The following is a 22225-nucleotide window of genomic DNA, read 5'->3' as shown; positions in this document are numbered from 1 at the left end:
CAAGGTAAGCATGAGTCGACCCAACCTCCAAAGAACCTCAAAACGCAAAGGAAGAATGCTCTCTGGATTCACTGAGAGGGTCGACCCACACAGTGGTTGAGTCGACCCAAGCTTGAGTCGACCCAAACTCTGAGAGGGTCGACCCAAAGGGCAAGACAGAAAGACAGACAGAAAACGGTTCTCTGGAATTACTGAGAGGGTCGACCCAAGAAGAATTTGAGTCGACCCAAGTGAACTTTGAGTCGACCCAAAGAATGGTTGGGTCGACCCATGGGAAGAAAGACTGAAATTGAGGTTTCTGTGGTTACTGAGAGGGTCGACCCAAGAAATGGTTGAGTCGACCCAAGGCAAAGTTGGGTCGACCCAAGGACAGGTTGAGCCGACCCAAACACGAGCTGAACAGTAACGGCTAGTTCTGCAGATGTACTTTCTGTCCTTCCCAAGGTATGTAACGGCTAGTTTTTCAAATCTGACGAATGGGGCTTGTCCAAGGAAGGTTGAAAACTATTTAAAGGGGCACTATTCATCAGAGGAAACAACTTTTGAGTGGGATATCAAAGAATACACAAGAAAACAAAAGAGTCCTAATCTCCTTCATCAAGAGCTTCATTCAAGAATCAAGGAAAGGGATTGAGCAGATTCAAAGAGGCATCAAGAGCTCCATCCTCCCTTGAAGAGTGAAGCATCCTTGACAAAGAAGAGCAAAGCGACTTCAAAGCGATAAATACTTTCTAACTCTTCTTTGTAGTTCATATTGTTTTATATGCTCATTTAGGAGTTTGAATCTTTTCTTTTTTATTTGTTAAATACTTTGTAAAAGTTCGTTGGTAAGCCCGCAAAACCAACAAAGGTTTTTGGTAAACCCGGAAAACCAAAGTTGTATAGGTTCGTTGGTGAGCCCGCAAAACCAACAAGGTTTTTGGTGAACCCAGAAAACCAAAGTTGTATAGGTTCGTTGGTGAGCCCGTAAAACCAACAAGGTTTTTGGATTGTGAGCCCGGAAAACAATCCAACTGTAATCCACGGGATTATAGTGAATTCCCAAGGGGTCGCTTGGGGAGTGGACGTAGGTGCTAAGGAGAACACCGAACCACTATACTTCTTGTTGTTTGTATTGTGATTTGTTTATTTCACTAACTCATCCATTAACATAAGTAAGATAGTTAAAATTAAGAGAAACCAATTCACCCCCCCCTCTTGGCTTGTCACCTTGGGCAACAGCATCTAAGTAAATTTCCAATTCAAATTGACTTTTCTTAAATGGGTTAATTCAAATGGGCTGAATTAAAATGGGCTTGGGTCCATTATTGGTTCTAAACCAAATTGAAGACCAATTTGAAAGATTTTGGATCCGAAAAAATTCCACATGAATCTGATTCCTGTGAACTCCAATTAGTTCAATTTTCAGATCAATCCAAGTCACACTTGGACTAGAATAAATATGGAATAAATCATCATAAAGCCCAATTACATTTATTTGAATCCAATTCAAAACCATACTCAACAAATGAGCCCAAATCAATTTCAATTACATTAATTGAAACTTGATTAAGCCAGAATACAGACATAATCAAATACACATCCATGAAATTCAGTATGTATCTCATGTTCAGTGCTAGCTGAACATAGACAAAACCAAATCTCACATGACCCACAATTTAATTCTTAATTAAATTGGATCAAGTCCTTCCTACTTAACTTGACTTATGTGCGTGACTCCGATAAGTTCGAACACTAAGCCGGTAGTACATGAACAACTTCATGCACTAATCGAGGTGACCATGTAGCAATAATATCCGACGTCCGGATAGGTCGAATATGCAAAGGAAGAGAATTTTTGAAGACTATTAAACTAAGCAATTGAATAAAAAAATGCAATTAAAATGATATCAATTTGGGAGAACCTAGGGCATGGAATTCACCACTAACATTAGAACAAGGATTAATTATATTTTAATTTATTCTTGGATAAACATGCAAATTGGCTACAAGCCTAATAAGCATTCGAATAAAATTTCATAAAAGTAATTTAGGCATAATCCATCTTTAGTTTAGCATGAAATGTCTACCCTAATCTAAGGTGGTAGCACATCGCATCTTCCTTAAGCATGAACTATCTTATTTTTACTTCAATGATCATGAAGAGCAGTTGTATAAACTTCATATTTAAAATCACAGAAATTAAATATGAGATAAAATAAAATATTCATTAGAAGCAGAATAAGGTTTATACAACTCCAAGAATAGAAATTAAAAATATAAAAACCCTTGGCCTTTTGTTAGGGCTACATCCGGCCCTAGAGAAGAGATCAGCCCTGCATGGAGTTGGAGACGGCAGCAGCAGCACAGCAGCAGGCTCCCATCTCTTCCTTCATGATTTCTTTCTTTGAAATATTCCCAAAATAACAAAACTCTTCTCTCTCCTCTTATTTTTTTATTCTCTCATGTTCCCGTGGCTCACTCCCTCCCCTGTTTCCTCTTCTTCTTCCCGTGGGATGTGGCCTCCGAGAGATGATGGGAGCAACCCCCGGTGGGGGAAAAGGGAATGCCCCCCCCGGTGAGGGAAGAAGGATTGGCCTTCTCGGTTCACGCCTGGGCCTTTTATAGGCTGCGTTTCTCCCCCTCTCTCCTCTGTTCTGAATGAAAGATAAGGATAGACTTTTGCCGTTGGCGGAATGCAGGGATTCGCTGGGCTACGATCCGTGAAGCTCGGACGGTTGGAAATCTCAGCTGCAGGTTCGGATGATGCTGAAACGCGTGCGGCTGGCAGCTGGGAGTCTGGTTTTATTCCGTGAAGATAAGCTTGGAAAGGATGTGGAGGATGTCACGGAGAAACAGGGATGCTTTTGTTCTAATCTAGATTCGGTTTGAGAAGGAATCGGAAGAGGAAATGAAGTTGGGAGCGTGGAGTTGGGAGGTTACGAACGGATTGAACATGAAACAGGGGAGATAAGTTGGGATCTCGGCTGAAGCATAGAATGAGTGGAGGAAGGGATGCTGTGAGTTGGTTTGAGTCCGCATGGGGTGTTTGGATCTCGGCTGATAACAGGGAGATGAAGTTTGATCGCAGATGATTGAGGATGAAGCCGAATCGTTGCAGATGCTGGGAGGAAAACAGAACGACGGAGCTTGATTTGCGGACGGGATTAGCGGAACAGTTGGGATGAAAATGGATACGGGATACGGATGATGTTGTTTTGTGAGCTGCTCTGTTTTGTTTCTGTGAAGTCTGGGATGCTCATCTGGCTGGCCACGAGATAGGGATGGGAAGACTCGTGGTAGAAGCTCATGGCTAACCGTGGGATGCTGGGTTTATCCGTGGGAGAATGGAGAAGATCTCACGGTTGAAGAAGCTTCTGTTCTCTGGACATGGGATGAAGATGAAGTTGATCACAGAAAAAATGGGATCCGGGGTCAAACGTGGACGCGGCTGAATGCTGTCGTGGGATTTCGAACGTGAGATCGTTCCGGGAGAAGGATCTCATGCGGATGGTAGCTGTTAATAGGATCGCTGTGAACTCGAAAAGATGAAATGGATGTGGAGTTCGGGAGGATGAGGTGGATGTTGGGAGATTAGTTGAGATGAAGACACGGGAGACTTGATGGATACGGCTGAGAACACATGGGTTGTATCATGGGTGTTTGATACAGGGAATGTGATCCTATTTAGTTGGTTGGAACGTGTGGGAAGGGAATTAAGTGACTGATATGTGACACAGGGAAATTTTGTTGAGCCAAATGCAGGAAAGGACCAAGGGAGTTGGGATGAATCTGAAAGGTTCTTGATTTGCGGGGCTGCATGCGATTTGGGTTCAGAATGAATTTAACTTGACCTGCATACGTTAGATTCAACCAATAAAAAAAATCAAACTTGAATTATTTTTAATACTTTATTAAAATGTAATGATGAAAGGGAACATTTATTTTTTTCATGTTTAAATATAAAATATGTGCATTAAAATGATGATAAGTGCTATGAAAAAGATATTAATTTATGCATTATTTAGAACTTATCACACCCCCCAACCTACACTTTGCTAGTCCTCGAGCAAAATAATAGCTAACTCACTTTCGCAGGAATCGCGATTGCATTTACCGTATACAATAAGGCTTTAAACCCCTAGGTGGCCCTAGTGGACGAGTTTTGTCTCGTGAGGGTTTCCGGCTCAGATACCCACAAACTGCTGTCTAAAGGATTTATTTTATTGTTTGATAAAATCTAATTTTAAATGCATAAGTGCCAAGAATTTCAAAAGCACACAAAGTTTTAATTACTAAGTCAGCCCAAATCTTAGGTCAAGATGCAACTTAAGTTGAAGTCATTAAGTTTCCGTTAGAGAATTGTAAGGCTAATTTATACTTGGGTGCTCGGTGATGTCTGGACCATACACAAGCTAAGGCTTTAGATTCTCCAAAATACTGCTAAAACTAGTAGTTTCCAAGAATTGGTCAGATAAGACCTAATCGCTGATTCAAAATCATCCTATCTTGCAAGATTTCGAGAGTTGTGGATGTTTACTTTAATACCTCATGAGCTTTATCTGTAATATTCCAGTTTACTCGAATTTTTACAACGACGGCTTTCACACTATCATTTTTTTTCAAGGTCAATATTATTTTCTCTTTCTTTTTTTTTATGCACTTTTACTCTTGTAATGATTCCTCCGTGCGAGCATTCAGTCAACACTTCCACACCAGATGGCATAGGGTGTTGGGCATCAAGACTCCCCTACGGACCTATGCTCGGGTTCATCATCACAAGCCCGCTGACCTTTGACAATAGGTAGCCCTTTTCGATGTACCTGACTAAATTCACTCTTTTTTTTCTTTTTTTCTTTTTTTTTACTTTTTTTTTTATTTTATTTATTTATTTATTTTTTTAAGATAAAAGTGAATTAGATAAGTATGATTCATCAGGACTCAAGGTTGCTACCAGACTTAACAACATAATGTTGAACCTAACCCTTAGAAGTGCAGGCCATGTGTGTTGTGAAATTCCAAAGTAAAAAATAATCTTACAACTCGCTAAAAGAATTTTTAATGAAAAGAACTCAAATTGACTTATTCCTGACTAATCATTGGGCTTTTTAGATTTTATATACTTTGTGTGATTATCATTTCAGCACTAAGGCATAGAAATTAGGTTTTCATTTTTTTTTTGAAATTCACTTTTTTTTTTGAAATTCACTCAAAAATGTGAAAATGCGAAAAATTCCTTTAAAAATTCGAATCCTATTACCCCCCAACCTAGATCACACATTGTCCTCAATGTTTTTTTTTAATAATATTATATAATTTTTTTTTGTTATTTTATTATGGACGAAAATATGATGCATATATGGAGGATAGAAGCATTGTACCTTAGTTGCATCAGTAATATGAGGACACCTGAAAAAAATACGAAAAAAAAAAGTACAAAAATAATCTATGAAAATTGGGTTGCCTCCCAACAAGCGCTAAGTTTAACGTCTTCAGCCAGACGCAGTATATCCTTAATTATATCATGCCGGGTTCATGCCGAGTTTTCCAAAGAAGAAAATTTGTGGGAGACTGATTGTCGAGCATGGAGTTGACTGTCTCTATGGTCTTGTCGATATCAAAGTCAAAATGGGCCAAGCATGCATTAAAAGAAAAACACATCAATTTCTTATATTAATCCTAAAATCACTAGACAGCTCCTAACTGGTTTGAAGATGGCACCTAAGCCTCCAATCCGGTCTAATGAACTAAGTTGACCAGGTAAGCTCCCAGGTAAGTGGGGGGGGTCACGATGCGTTGCAAAGGTCCCACTTAAAAACCACTTGCCTCGAACAGATGAACTGTTTCCCTTAAAGGGACAAAGCTTGCCTAGACATCAACTGAGCCACAGAGCGAAATTGGTGCAACTTTCGGTGATCTTCATCCTATTGAGCTCGAATGTCCCTAGAGGCCAACGTCTAATTGATTTTAATTAGAGTGGTAACTATGTGAGAATTGATTCACCTAATTTGGGCAAGAATCTGGTGATGAAATCTAGTTCTTATCTTGTTGGGGTGATTGCCCTTACTATGTGCGGATTAATTGGTGTATGTGTATCAAGCATGCATTCACACTTTTATTGAAATTAAAATCAACAATCACCACAATATTTCAGGCTAATTCGGAATCAATTTAAATAAGAAAGGTTCAGATGTTACCAAAGTAAATTTTCCCGGCAATTTTTAAAGCAACCCTTTACCGTATTCCTTTTCCAATAGTTCCTTTTTTGATCGCCCCATATTTTCTCTTCGATTCCTGATCAAATAATACCAAAATAAAAATTAAGAATTAGTAAGAAAGAAGAAAGGGGATAATTAAAGTATCAAAAATAGAAAATATTTTTATTTTATTTTAAACATATATATTTTTTGAAAGTTTTTTTTTAATAAAAAGAAAAACAACTATGCTAACAATCCCCGGCAACGGCGCCAAAAATTGATAGTCAACTTTAAAGACTACGCAATAGCACGTATCTGGTAGGATAGTGATTACGGGTATCGATCCACAGGGATTGGGGTATAGTTATTTTTCTTAAAAATAAAAATATTTGAAAGGAAGAGAATTTTTGAAGACTATTAAACTAAGCAATTGAATAAAAAAATGCAATTAAAATGATATCAATTTGGGAGAACCTAGGGCATGGAATTCACCACTAACATTAGAACAAGGATTAATTATATTTTAATTTATTCTTGGATAAACATGCAAATTGGCTACAAGCCTAATAAGCATTCGAATAAAATTTCACAAAAGTAATTTAGGCATAATCCATCTTTAGTTTAGCATGAAATGTCTACCCTAATCTAAGGTGGTAGCACATCGCATCTTCCTTAAGCATGAACTATCTTATTTTTACTTCAATGATCATGAAGAGCAGTTGTATAAACTTCATATTTAAAATCACGAAAATTAAATATGAGATGAAATAAAATATTCATTAGAAGCAGAATAAGGTTTATACAACTCCAAGAATAGAAATTAAAAATATAAAAACCCTTGGCCCTTTGTTAGGGCTACATCCAGCCCTGGAGAAGAGATCAGCCCTGCATGGAGTTGGAGACGGCAGCAGCAGCACAGCAGCATGCTCCCATCTCTTCCTTCATGATTTCTTTCTTTGAAATATTCCCAAAATAACAAAACTCTTCTCTCTCCTCTTATTTTTTTATTCTCTCATGTTCCCGTGGCTCACTCCCTCCCCTGTTTCCTCTTCTTCTTCCCGTGGGATGTGGCCTCCGAGAGATGATGGGAGCAACCCCCGGTGGGGGAAAAGGGAATGCCCCCCCGGTGGGGGAAGAAGGATTGGCCTTCTCGGTTCACGCCTGGGCCTTTTATAGGCTACGTTTCTCCCCCTCTCTCCTCTGTTCTGAATGAAAGATAAGGATAGACTTTTGCCGTGGCGGAATGCAGGGATTCGCTGGGCTACGATCCGTGAAGCTCGGACGTTTGGAAATCTCAGCTGCAGGTTCGGATGATGCTGAAACGCGTGCGGCTGGCAGCTGGGAGTCTGGTTTTATTCCGTGAAGATAAGCTTGGAAAGGATGTGGAGGATGTCACGGAGAAACAGGGATGCTTTTGTTCTAATCTAGATTCGGTTTGAGAAGGAATCGGAAGAGGAAATGAAGTTGGGAGCGTGGAGTTGGGAGGTTACGAACGGATTGAACATGAAACAGGGGAGATAAGTTGGGATCTCGGCTGAAGCATAGAATGAGCGGAGGAAGGGATGCTGTGAGTTGGTTTGAGTCCGCAGGGGGTGTTTGGATCTCGGCTGATAACAGGGAGATGAAGTTTGATCGCAGATGATTGAGGATGAAGCCGAATCGTTGCAGATGCTGGGAGGAAAACATAACGACGGAGCTTGATTTGCGGATGGGATTAGCGGAACAGTTGGGATGAAAATGGATACGGGATATGGATGATGTTGTTTTGTGAGCTGCTCTATTTTGTTTCCGTGAAGTCTGGGATGCTCATCTGGCTGGCCACGAGATAGGGATGGGAAGACTCGTGGTAGAAGCTCATGGCTAACCGTGGGATGCTGGGTTTATCCATGGGAGAATGGAGAAGATCTCACGGTTGAAGAAGCTTCTGTTCTCTGGACATGGGATGAAGATGAAGTTGATCACAGAAAAAATGGGATCCGGGGTCAAACGTGGACGCGGCTGAATGCTGTCGTGGGATTTCGAACGTGAGATCGTTTCGGGAGAAGGATCTCATGCGGATGGTAGCTGTTAATAGGATCGCTGTGAACTCGGAAAGATGAAATGGATGTGGAGTTCGGGAGGATGAGGTGGATGTTGGGAGATTAGTTGAGATGAAGACACGGGAGACTTGATGGATACGGCTGAGAACACATGGGTTGTATCATGGGTGTTTGATACAGGGAATGTGATCCTATTTAGTTGGTTGGAACGTGTGGGAAGGGAATTAAGTGACTGATATGTGACACAGGGAAATTTTATTGAGCCAAATGCAGGAAAGGACCAAGGGAGTTGGGATGAATCTGAAAGGTTCTTGATTTGCGGGGCTGCATGCGATTTGGGTTCAGAATGAATTTGACTTGACCTGCATACGTTAGATTCAACCAATAAAAAAAATCAAACTTGAATTATTTTTAATACTTTATTAAAATGTAATGATGAAAGGGAACATTTATTTTTTTCATGTTTAAATATAAAATTTGTGCATTAAAATGATGATAAGTGCTATGAAAAAGATATTAATTTATGCATTATTTAGCACTTATCAATAGGTCGAATATGCAAAGCAACATTCAAGAACCCATTCATATGGTTACCGCATAATTCATCCTTTTGACCAACGATGCTCTAGATGACCTAAAGTGAACTGTCACACTTTGGTCCGGTCATCCATATTGTATTTCAATTAATTAAATTCAAGTGACCAATCACTTGGTTTACCCTAGCCAAGGTTTTACTAAATTGAAACACAGCGAAACATCAACTCCTATAATCTGGAGCGGTCAATCCCTTCTTGACTCATACACAGACTTCGCGAGTACTTGACTGCACCCAGCAACTTTTCAATATCTGAATTAGAAATTCAGATCGTTCAGTGCCAAAGTACAGTGAGTTGCTTGCAAGTCACCGTGATAGTCTCAGGTCTAAGGGATACTTATGCCCATATGCTTTGTGAGCTAACTCCTGACAGTGGAGTGCTCAACAGGTGAGTCACTGTTCAGCGACGATGTACTCCTACATCTCACCTATATGCCATACCAGTGTCTCCACACTCCTTGGTTAAGAAGACAACCAACTAAATGGCATACAACGACCTATACTTGACATAGCTATTGTCCAATTAATAGCTTGTCAATCGGCCGTGAACCAATTTAAGGACTAAATGATAAAACCTCCTTTATCCACTAAATTAGTCCTAAGGACTTCATCATAATACACAGGAGTTCCTATTTGAAGATGCAACACTTGTGATGAAAAGAATGCCAGAATAGATTTTATTATTCATTAAATAAAACATATACATTATTCTTACAATAAAAAGGTGATGAGAGCACAAAAGTGCGATCTACACATCACTTAAATTAGCATTATTGCTAACAAATAATGATAACAGTGCTGCATTAATATTTTATTTTTGTGGGGTGCAGGTGATCGTAAATCAAAGTTAAAATGCGCATTGAGCCCGAAAGATGCATCACTGTAAGTGACCAGCCAAATGTTCTGGATTGTTTCCCAGTCGTCATCCCCCGCATCATCAGCTCGCGTCGATTCCAGCGTCCGTCTGAGTCCGCTTCGCCCGCGAGCCCGAGTTCCTCCATCCACCATGTCATATCAAGCTCCCAGCTTCCGTGATCTCAGCACCAGCGTCCCAGGTTCATCACCCGTGATCTCAAAGCCACGCGTCCCAGCTCCCGTCCGAGTTCATCTCCTAACCTCCCAAGCTTCAAGCTCCAGCACATCACCCAAGATCCCAGCTTCTGTTATCAGCTCCCAGGATCCGTGTGAAATTTTCAGCCGACCGTGAAGAATCCTCTCAAGCTCCCAGCGTGCGACCCATCATCCCGGTTCATAGCGTCCCAGCTCCAGCTTCGGTTCACAGCGCCTCCCAGCTTCGTGTTTGTGCGATCGAATCTCCCATCCAACGTCTGTGAAGCATTCCACGCGTCCCAGCATTCATCAGCACCCGAGCAACTCGCTTCCCAGCGACCTTCCAGCTTTCGCAATCTTCCGAAATCTCAGATCAGCTCCTCCGCATCCGACTCTTCCAGATCCACGCATTCATCCTTCCGTTCGCGAGCAACTCCAGCCGTCCACGTATCCCGTGGGAGGAGGGATCCATCTCAGCCGACGGGTATCCACCGCGTGCGAAAGGGGAGGATCAAAGAGTAAGAGTATATATTCTCTCTGCCATTCGGGAAAGAGGCTGCCATCCCTCATTCGGAAACGGAGTCCCTGTTATTGAAAAGAAAAAAAACAGAGAAGGGAAACAGGGGAGGCCCTGTTTCCGAAAATAAAAGAAAAAAAAGAAGAAAGAAAGAAAATGAAAGGGGGATTAAAGTTTTTAATGGAAGGCTAAAGTCCTAGGAAGGGTGATGGAGGAACTTTTGATGTATTTCTCTTTGAAGTAAATTCTAAACTTTTGCTTTCAATGATTTATATTTATTGATATGTTCTTGATCCATGCGTAGTTATTTCATAGATAGATCTTTAATGGATTATGATTATTGATATATGGATTGCTTTAGTATTTGATTCGTCGTAGACGTAGAAAGCACGATGGATGCTTAGAAATTGAGTTCATATGTTCATGAAACATATACCATGATTAGATCTATCCTACATTTAATCTTTAATCAAGAACCATAGAGTTTATTCCTTGGATGCAATATCATCAAGGGGGATTCCAGATCCCTACCATCTTTATTTCATTGAATTTGGTTTATTATTCTTTGCATTTAATTTTTGAAAATCAAAACATCATTTTAATCCACAAATTTATTCAACTGAAAATTACATCTAAAAATTACGCTAATAATCTATAGATCGTTCCCTGAGGATTCGACCTCGGACTCCCGAGATTTTACTACTTGTGCGATTCTCCTGCACTTGGGAGAACAATTTTATTTTTGCATCAAGTTTTTGGCGCCGTTGCCGGAGAACGGCTGATTTATTAGTATAATTTTAGAGTTAATTTTTAGTTGATTTGTTAGTATTTTTCTTTTGAAAAAAAAAAATCTTTATTACTGTTTTTTTAATTCCCTGCACAGTCTACATCAAACTCTGATATCAAAGAAATTAACCGTCTGATTGAACTCAAGTTTGGTCGTCAGGTGCAGGACCTGTGTTTCTTTCATCTGAACGGTCTGATTGACATTCTGAAACTTGCTGCTATCTATTTTGAATTTTCTGCATCAGAATTTTATTGTTAACATATCTCATTGACCCTTGTTGCTAATTGAAAATTTAAAAAAAAAAGAGAAAAACCTAAAATTTCAAATTTCAAATTTCAAAATTCAAATTTCAAACTTCAATTCATAAAATTTAAAAAAAATAAATAATTTGCTTGATCACCTATTCAATGAAATTTAATGTCATGTCATAAAATATTAAAAAAAAAATCTCTTGATTGTTGCATATAGTATATGGCATCAGCATAAAATACTCTAAGGGCTGAACCCATTTAAAAAGATAAGGTCGGGATTTCATCACTCATCCTTAGCCCAAAAATCACCCCATTGCATAAATATCCTAAGCTTAATTAAAATCAACTAGACGTTGGCCCCTAAGGACATTCGAGCTCAATAGGACGAAGACCACCGAAAGTTACACCAATTTCGCTCTGTGGCTTAGTTGATGTCTAGGCAAGCTTTGTCCCTATAAGGGAGACAGTTCATCTGTTCGAGGCAAGTGGGTTTTAAGTGGGACCTTTGCGAACGCATCGTGACCCCTCCACTTACCTGGGAGCTTATCTGGTCAACTCGGTTCATTAGACCGGATTGGAGGCTTAGGTGCCCTCTTCAAACCAGTTAGGAGCTGTCTAGAAATTTAGGAAAAACATTAGAAATTGAGGTGTAATGTTTAGTTGCATGTTTGATTGTGAATAGATTTTTGTTTTAGGTTGTAGTTTTAGGGTATCTTTAGTTGGTACTTACATTTATATTTATTTTTTTTAAAAAATATATAAAAAAAATTAAAAAAAAATAATTAAATTTTGTATGCTAGGTTGGAATAGAGACGACACCGGTCGATTAAGTCGCACAACTTTAGATCATCCCTTAGGACACATCCTTGAAATTTCTTCGCAGTATCTCACACCTTGTGAGATGGCAAATTTTCCTGATGATATAGGAAGTCACCATGGTGATGAAGGTAGACCCCCATTTATGACACTTCGACAATACTTACATCCCACTAGGACTAGTCAACCTTCATGCATGATTATTCCTGAAAATGTAGGACACTTTGAAATCAAACCAGGAGTAATTCAATTGCTGCCAAAGTATCATGGAATGGAATCCGAGAACCCTTATCTTCACCTTAAGAATTTTGAGGAAATTAGCATCACATTTAGAGTGCCAAATGTATCGGAAGATGTCCTTAAATTAACCTTGTTTCCTTTTTCCTTGAAGGATAAAGCCAAAACATGGCTGAACTCCTTGAGACCTAGATCGCTAGGAACATGGCATGACATGCAAAGAGAATTCTTGAAAAAATTCTTTCCCGCATAAAGGACTAACTTTTTAAAAAGGCACATTAGTAATTTCCAAAAAAAAGACCATGAAACATTTTATGAATGCTGGGAGAGATTTAAAGATTTGCTTCTCTCTTGTCCTCATCATGGGTTTGAAACATGGAGAACCATTAGTTTCTTTTACGAGGGGTTATCTCCACAGTTGAAACAATTTATAGAGACTATGTGCAATGGTCTATTTTTGGAAAAGCAACCCGATGAGGCATGGGACTATTTAGACTCTCTCGCAGAGACTGCACAATTATGGGATACAGGGGATAGAGTGAATAAACCTTTGCCTAAGCCTACTAACATTGGACATGGGGGCCTTTACAACCTTAATACTCAGGATGATATTCAGGCTAAAATGGCAGCCCTTACTAGGAAGGTAGAGAAAATTGAACTTAGAAGGATTGAACCCATCAAGACCGTAGAACATAACAACGAGTGTTGTAGGATTTGCGAGATGCCTGGCCATCTCACCACTGATTGCCCCACAATACCCGCATTCAAGGAAGTCTTGCACGATCAGGCCAATGTTATGAATACCTATCAAAAATCTTTCAATAATCCTTTTTCGGGTACTTACAACCCTGGATGGAAGAACCATCCAAATTTCAGGTGGAGGAATGACCAACCTCAACAAGTATATAACCCAACTCCTCCACCTCCGCACCCTCATTATGCACATGCACCCCCTCAAAAATCCAGTCTCGAAGAAACTTTGCAATCTTTCATGCAAGGTCAAGCTAAAATCAATGATGAATTAAGAAATCAACTGACAACGCTGACCACTGCTTTAAGTGCTCAAGAGAAGGGTAAGCTACCAGCTCAACCACAACCTAACCCTCAAGTCTACGACGGTAGCAATGCATCATCTTCAACTTCGCATAAAGAGCAAGCAAAGAGTATAATAACTTTGCGAAGTGGAAAGATTATTGACCGACCAGTCCCAGAACAAACACAAGTCATACCTAATTCTGACTCTCACAAGACAAAAGAAAAGGATAATGAAGAAACTGAAGCACCAACATCTACTGAAAAAAATGAATGTCCCTTTCCAGCACCATTTCCACAAAGATTAAAGCCCTTGCAAAAGCTTGAACCAAACTCTGAAATTCTTGAGCTTTTTAAGCAAGTAAAAATCAATGTACCTCTTCTTGATGCAATCAAACAAGTGCCTTCATATGCAAAATTTTTGAAAGATTTGTGCACTGTCAAGCGTCAACTAAATGTCAAGAAGAAGGCATTTTTGGCTGAAAATGTGAGTGCAATTTTACAGTATAACATTCTTCCTAAATATAAAGATCCAGGTTGCCCAACTATCTCGTGCATCATTGGCAATTTTAGGATTGAGCGAGCATTGCTAGATTTAGGAGCGAGTGTGAACTTGTTGCCATATACGGTATATGAGCAACTCGGTTTGGGTGAGTTGAAGCCAACAACTGTGACCTTACAATTAGCTGACAGGTCAGTGAAGGTCCCTAGAGGGATTATTGAAGATGTGTTGGTCCAAGTAGACAAGTTCTATTTTTCTGTTGATTTTATCGTACTAGACACACATCCGGCTTCCAATTCACCATCTCAGACTCCGGTCATCTTAGGACGCCCATTTCTTACAACTTCTAATGCGATCAATTGTAGGAATGGTGTCATGAAGCTTTCTTTTGGCAATATGACTTTGGAACTGAACGTCTTTAGTATAGGCAAACAACCCAGTGAACATGAAGAAAGTAAAGAAGTTGAATGGGTTGAAACCATTGCGGAAGAATATTTGTTAAAAGAAATATTTACTGAATCGGCCGACAATGGTTTGATAGATTAGTGTTATGAAGGTACTGCTGATGATACGGTTCCACCAGTTTTAGATAACTCGGATGTCATGATGGTCAATGGGTGGAGACCGAGACTAGAGGAATTTGAACATTTGCCATCTCGAGGAGCAAAGATAGTACCATCCCATGAACAAGCACCTAAGCTCGAGTTGAAACCTTTACCGAAGGAACTCAAGTATGCCTTTCTTGGATCCGATGATACTTTTCCTATAATCATCTCATCTGATCTTGATCATGCCCAAGAAAGAAAATTACTTGGTGTTCTAAAGAATCATAGAGGAGCTTTAGGGTGGTCTATTGCAGACTTGAAGGGGATTAGCCCTTTAATTTGCATGCACCGGATATATTTGGAGGACAATGCCAAAACCACAAGGCAAATGCAATGCAGGTTGAATCCTACGATGAGAGATGTGGTTAAAGCAGAAGTTCTCAAGTTGCTTGACGTGGGTATTATTTACCCAATTTCCGATAGCAAGTGGGTGAGTCCTACTCAAGTCGTGCCCAAGAAAGCAGGTCTGACGGTAGTCAAAAATGATCAGGGTGAACTAGTTCCAACTCGTGTTCCGACGAGTTGGCGCATGTGTGTTGACTACTGAAAATTGAATTTGGTCACTAGGAAAGATCACTTTTCCTTACCCTTCCTAGACCAAGTTTTGGAAAGAGTTGCAGGACACAAATTCTATTGTTTTCTCGATGGCTATTCCGGGTATTACCAAATCAAAATTTCACCTGAGGATCAAGAGAAGACTACCTTCACTTGTCCTTTTGGCACATTCGCTTTCCGTCGGATGCCATTCGGGTTGTGTAATGCACCTGCAACATTCCAAAGGTGTATGCTCAGCATTTTTGAAGAAATGAACGAGAAATTTTTAGAAGTGTTTATGGATGATTTCTCTGTTTTTGGCGATTCATTTGATGATTGCCTGTCACATTTACAAGCAGTCTTAGCTCGATGCATAGAAAAGAATCTGATACTGAATTGGGAGAAATGCCACTTCATGGTGCCAAAGGGAATTGTCCTAGGACATATTGTTTCATCGAAGGGCATGGAAGTTGATAGAGCTAAGATTGACTTAATCGCCAAGCTACCTGCATCCAAGACGGTTAGAGATGTTAGATCATTTTTGGGTCATGCCGGATTTTATAGGAGGTTCATCAAGGACTTTAGTGTCATAGCCCGACCATTATGTAACCTCCTATCCCTTGATACACCGTTCAATTGGACCGAAACCTGCCAAGAGGCATTCGAAAAGTTGAAGGCTATGCTTAGCACTGCACCCATCGTGCGACCACCTGATTGGTCGTTACCTTTTGAGATCATGTGCGATGCTAGTGACTATGCGATAGGAGCTGTCCTAGGACAACGCAAGGATAATAAGCCATATGTCATCTACTATGCAAGCAAAACCTTAAATGATGCTCAAATGAATTACACCACCACCGAGAAGAAATTGCTTGCAGTAGTATTTGCATTAGATAAATTTCGCTCTTATATCCTTGGTGCTCCTATTGTTATCTTTACAGATCATGCAGCGCTAAAATATTTATTGGATAAGAAAGATGCGAAACCACGCTTAATACGATGAATACTTCTACTACAGGAATTTGACATCACTATCAAAGATAAAAAGGGAGTAGAGAATGTGGTTGCTGACCATTTATCACGGCTAGTTGTTCATGATTTGGTGCCACAGTTGCCCATCAAGGACTCGTTTCCTGAAGAGCAATTGTTTACACTTTCTACTATGCCATGGTATGCTGATATTGTAAACTTTCTTGTCACGAACCGGATGCCGGGGCATTGGGGATCGAATGATAAGAATAATTTCTTGCGTGAAGTAAGAAATTATTATTATGATGCTCCTTATTTGTTCAAGTATTGCAATGATCAAATCTTTAGAAGATGCATTCCGGAACATGAGATACAAAGTGTACTCTCTTTTTGTCATGCCAGTGCTTGTGGAGGACACTTTGCATCTAAGAAAACGGCAGCTAAGGTGTTGCAATGTGGTTTTTATTGGCCTACACTATTTAAAGATGCCCACGAGTTCTGTAGGACATGTGACCCATGTCAACGTGTTGGAAGTCTAACTCGTAGGCAAATGATGCCTCTTCAGCCCATTACTGCTATTGAAATTTTTGACATGTGGGGCATCGATTTCATGGGCCCATTTCCACCATCTTTTGGATATGAGTATATTTTAGTTGGTGTTGAGTATGTGTCAAAATGGGTAGAAGCTGTTGCCTGTAGAACTAATGATCACAAACCTGTTTTGAAATTTCTAAAAGAAAATATTTTTTCACGATTTGGGATGCCCAAGGTTATAATTAGTGATGGAGGAAAATATTTCTGTAATAAGCCTTTTGAGATCCTATTACGAAAGTATGGTATCACTCATAGAATTGCAACTCCTTATCACCCGCAGACTAGTGGCCAAGTAGAGTTAGCCAATCGGGAGATTAAACGAATTTTAGAGAAAACGGTGAATCCATCACGCAAAGACTGGTCTTTAAAACTTTCTGACGCATTGTGGGCTTACCGTACTGCTTATAAAACTATTCTTGGTATGTCCCCGTATCGGCTAGTCTATGAAAAAGCATGTCATCTACCTGTTGAATTAGAGCATAAATCATATTGGGCCATTAGAAAATTGAACTTTGAATTGTCAGATGCTGGTTTAATTCGAAAATTACAACCTTAGACCGCAATGAATTCAATAGAGTCTCTACTTGCAATTCTGCAAAAGAGATATGGGACAGACTTGAAGTGACCCACGAAGGCACAAATCAAGTCAAGGAATCTAAAATAAACATGCTTGTTCATAAGTATGAACTATTTAAAATGGATTCTAATGAAACTATCACTTGCATATTTACTAGATTTACTGATATCGTCAATGGTCTAAAACGCCTTAGCAAAAGTTATGCTAACAGTGACCTTGTCAGAAAATACTTCGATCTTTGCCAAGGTCATGGAAAGCCAAGGTAACGGCAATCCAAGAAGCCAAGGACTTGAACAAGCTGCCACTTGAGGAGCTTCTTGGATCCCTTATGACGCATGAGCTCACGATGAAACAACACAGCGAAGAAGAATCCACTCATAAGAAAAAGGTAATAGCCCTCAAATCTACTTCTTCTAACAAAGATCTATCTTGCAGTAGCAGCAGCGAAGAAGAAGATAATGAGGGAGACGATGATGAGGCTCTTCTCGTGTGAAAGTTCAGAAAATTCATCAACTGGAAGAAGTCCTTTCATCAGAGGAGAGGTCCCTCAAGTTCCTACTACAAGGATAAAGGTAAGGAAAGAAAAAATGAAGGAATCGGATGCTATGAATGCAAGAAGCTGGAACATTTCAGAGTTGATTGTCCCTTGCTGAAGAAGGCCAGCAAATTTAAGAAAAAGAAAGTCCTCGTCTCCACTTTGACGGACTCTGATTCATCATCATCATCATCGGATGAGCAACAAGAGGAAAAGGCCAACTTTTATTTTATGGCGAATGAAAATGAGGTAACATCTGAAACGAATTTAGATTTTACCTTTGATGAATTGTATGATGCTTTTAATGAACTAATGGATGAATATAAGATAATAAATCTTAAGAATAAAGAACTAAAACTAACTAATCAATCTCGCTCCCATAAATATGATAAATTAATTAAGGATAAGGATTTTACCATTAAAGAAAATTTGGAACTTAAAACAAACAACCAAATGTTAATTCAAAAAACTAATACCTTACTTAAAGATAACGAAAAACTAACCAAGGAAATTTCAGAACTTAAAAACGGTAAACAAACTATAAAAGATAATCTCACAAAAGACTTAAACATACTGAAAACAGAAAAACAAAAGCTAATAAAAGAACTTGAAAAATACAAACCTATTGTTGAAAAGTTTACATATAGCTCTGAAAAATTGGAAATGATACTTAATAATCAACGAGCTGTGTTTAATAGAGCTGGTTTAGGGTATAAACCTAAGAATAAGCAAAAGCTCCTTAAAAATTTCTTTGTGAAAGTAGAAAAAAGTAAAACTAAGAATATAACCTGTTTTTGCTGTGGAAGAATAGGGCATAAAGCTAATGTGTGTGACCATAGGAAAGGAAAAGCTAAAAGAAAAATTAAAAAGGTTTGGGTTCCAAAAGGAACCAACATTACTAACCATGAAGGATCCAAGAAAACTTGGGTACCTAAAATTGTATGATTTCCTTGTGTAGGAGTGTCTTGCAGCCAAAGTCGACAAAAACTATTGGTACTTGGATAGTGGCTGCTCAAGACACATGACGGGTGACAATAAGCAATTCTTCACCCTAGAGCCTAAAAAGGGAGGTGCTGTGACATTTGGAGACAACAACCAAGGTCACATCGTTGGTATAGGTAAAGTACAAATCACCTCTTTAACCTTTGTTGATAATGTACGATTTGTAGATGGTCTTAAGCATAATTTACTTAGCATAAGTCAATTATGTGATAGAGGGTTTGATGTTCTATTTAAGCCAACTCTTTGCATCATAACCAACTCAAGTGACAATAGCTTAGTATTCAAAGGAATAAGACGTGGTAATGTGTACGTAGTAGATCTTGAAGATCTTGACAAAAATAATCCTTGCTTAGTAGCTAGTGATACGAAGCTTAATGATGCAAGTTAGTTATGGCACCGTAAGTTAGGTCATGCAAGTATGGATACAATCACAAAACTAGTGAAAAGAGATTACGTAATAGGTTTGCCAAAACTAAAATTTGAGAAAAATAAAATTTGTGAAGCTTGTCAATATGGCAAACAATCTAGGAGCTCTTTTAAATCCATAAATTGTGTCACTACTACTAGACCCCTTGAACTACTACACATGGATCTATTTGGACCAACTAGAACCACAAGTCTTGGTGGAAATAAGTATGGCCTTGTCATTGTAGATGATTTTTTTAGATACACATGGGTCATGTTCTTAGCTCATAAAGATGAAGTATTTTCAGTATTTAAGAAATTTCATAAGGAAGTTACTAATTCAAGAAATGCTTCAGTTATAGCTATTAGGAGTGATTATGGAACGGAATTTGAAAATCATTTATTTGATGAATTTTGTAGTAAAAAGGGAATAACTCATAATTTTTCTGCACCTAGGATACCACAACAAAATGAAGTTGTAGAAAGAAAAAATAGAACCCTAGAGAAAATGGCTAGAACCATGATATGTGAAAGTAACCTCCCTAAGTATTTTTGGGGAGAAGCCATTAATACATCATGTCATATATTAAATAGAGTCTTATTGGGACCAATTATAAAGAAAACACCCTATGAACTTTGGAGAGATAGAAAGCCTAAAGTAAACTATTTTCATGTTTTTGGATGTAGGTGTTTCATTCATAATAATGGCAAAGATAACTTAGGTAAATTTGATTCTAAATCAGATGAAGGTATCTTTTTGGAATATTCCACATTAAGTAAAGCTTATAGAGTCTTTAACAAAAGAACCCTTGTTATTGAAGAGTCTATACATGTTGTTTTTGATGATTCTAATGATATCTCTTCTAGCAAGAAAGTAGCTCTTGATGATGATGCAGAAATTCTTGAAGAAAGGATAGATGAGATGACACTACAAGAGGATGAACCAAAGCAAATTGGAGAAGCTTCAACAAGCCAAGAGGTAATTGTTGATCATGGGCTGACTAAGGCTTGGAGGTATGCTCATGATCATCCTAAGAAATTAATTTTAGATGATCCATCTCAACCTGTTAGAACTAGAGCATCTCTTAGGAACTTAAATAATCATCTAGCATTTGTCTCACACTTTGAACCTAAAAATATAGAAGAAGCTGAAAATGATGCAAATTGGATAAATGCAATGCAAGAAGAGCTAAACCAATTTACTAGAAACAAAGTATGGAATCTAGTTGAACGACCCACTGAATGCTCAATAATAGAAACTAAATGGATATATAAAAATAAACTTGATGAAAATGGAATCGTGATTAGGAACAAGGCTAGGCTAGTAGCAAAGGAATATAATCAAGAAGAAGGTATAGACTTTGATGAAACTTTTGCTCCTGTAGCTAGACTTGAAGCAATTAGATTGTTACTAGCATTTACATGCTCTAAAGACTTCAAACTATTTCAAATGGATGCAAAAAGTACCTTTTCGAATGGGTATATTAATGAGGAGGTGTATGTAGAACAACCTCCTGGTTTTGAAAATCATCAATACCGCAATCATGTTTATAAACTAAACAAAGCACTTTATGGTCTGAAACAATCTCCTAGAGCATGGTATGAAAGACTTAGCAAATTTCTATTAGACCATGAATTCTCTAGAGGGAACGTTGATACAACACTATTTTTAAAGAAGAAAAATAAAGATATGTTAGTAGTTCAGATTTATGTAGATGATATAATTTTTGGTGCTACTAACAATCGCCTCTGCGAAGAATTTGCTGACTTAATGCAGAGTGAATTCGAAATGAGCATGATGGGAGAGCTGAACTATTTTCTCGGGCTCCAAATCAAAGAATCTAAAGAAGGCATCTTCATCTGTCAAACAAAATACATCAAGGAGATGCTTAAGAAGTTTGATATGGAAGGAAACAAGTCAATCAGCACACCCATGAGTTCATCATGCAAACTAGACAAAGATGAATCAGGTAAATCAGTAGATCAAAAGATGTATAGAGGTATGATAGGATCTTTATTATATCTCACTGCAAGTAGACCTGATATCATGTTTAGTGTATGCATGTGTGCTAGATATCAATCTAATCCTAAGGAATCACACTTAATTGCTGTTAAGAGAATCTTTAAATATCTAATAGGAACAAAAAATATAGGTTTATGGTACTCTAAAGAATCAAGGATAAACTTAATAGGGTACACTGATTCAGACTTCGCTGGTTGTAAACTTGATAGAAAAAGCACCAGCGGGTCATGTCAATTCTTAGGAAAAAACTTAATCTCTTGGTTTAGCAAGAAACAAAACTCGGTTGCACTATCTACGGCTGAAGCCGAATATGTAGCTGCCGAGAGTTGTTGTGCTCAAATCTTGTGGATTAAACAACAACTTGAAGATTATGGCATTAAACAAGATAAAATTCCTATTAACTGTGATAATACAAGTGCCATTAGTCTAACTAAAAATCCAATTCAACATTCAAGAACTAAACACATTGAGATAAGACATCACTTCATAAGAGATCATGTTCTGAATGGTGATGTGACACTCCAATTTGTTTGTACTGATGATCAACTTGCTGATATCTTCACAAAACCTTTGAGTGAAGATCGATTTTGTATGCTTAGAAGAGGGTTAGGAGTGATTGATCTATTTTAGTGATACTCTCCTCTAAGTCACTGATTTTGATGATTAGTTTATGTTGGACATAGAATCCTCTTATCTATGATCCTCAAACCAGTTCTTAAATTTGAGATAGCTTCATAACTCTCTCCTTTGGCACGGAAATAAAAAGATTTTTGGTTATGTGCCAGAGTTCGAGTCGACTCGAACAGATTTTGGAGTCGGCTCGTGGGGGAGTCGACTCGCGCATATTTGGGAGTCGACTCGAGGTCGAGTCGACTCGCGACTTACCGGAGTCGACTCGAGGTCGAGAATCCGACTCTTAACCCTAAGCGAAATGTTTTTCTCTTCACTTCTATTTTCAGCCGCCATTGTTCAAAAACCC

The 22225-nt window shown here is 38.7% G+C and overlaps 1 pseudogene; it reads right to left on the bottom strand.

Moving 5' to 3' along the window:
• Positions 1-12739: 12739 nt before the first annotated feature.
• On the bottom strand, positions 12740-12837 carry LOC120106001 (small nucleolar RNA R71; annotated as a pseudogene).
• Between the last annotated feature and the right edge of the window lie 9388 nt (positions 12838-22225).

The sequence above is a fragment of the Phoenix dactylifera genome, chromosome 9 (assembly GCF_051530095.1).
Source record: "Phoenix dactylifera cultivar Ajwa chromosome 9, Ajwa_hap1_PhDact_Kaust_v1.1, whole genome shotgun sequence".
Taxonomy (NCBI): domain Eukaryota; kingdom Viridiplantae; phylum Streptophyta; class Magnoliopsida; order Arecales; family Arecaceae; genus Phoenix; species Phoenix dactylifera.
This window is presented reverse-complemented; position numbering and strand designations above follow the sequence as displayed.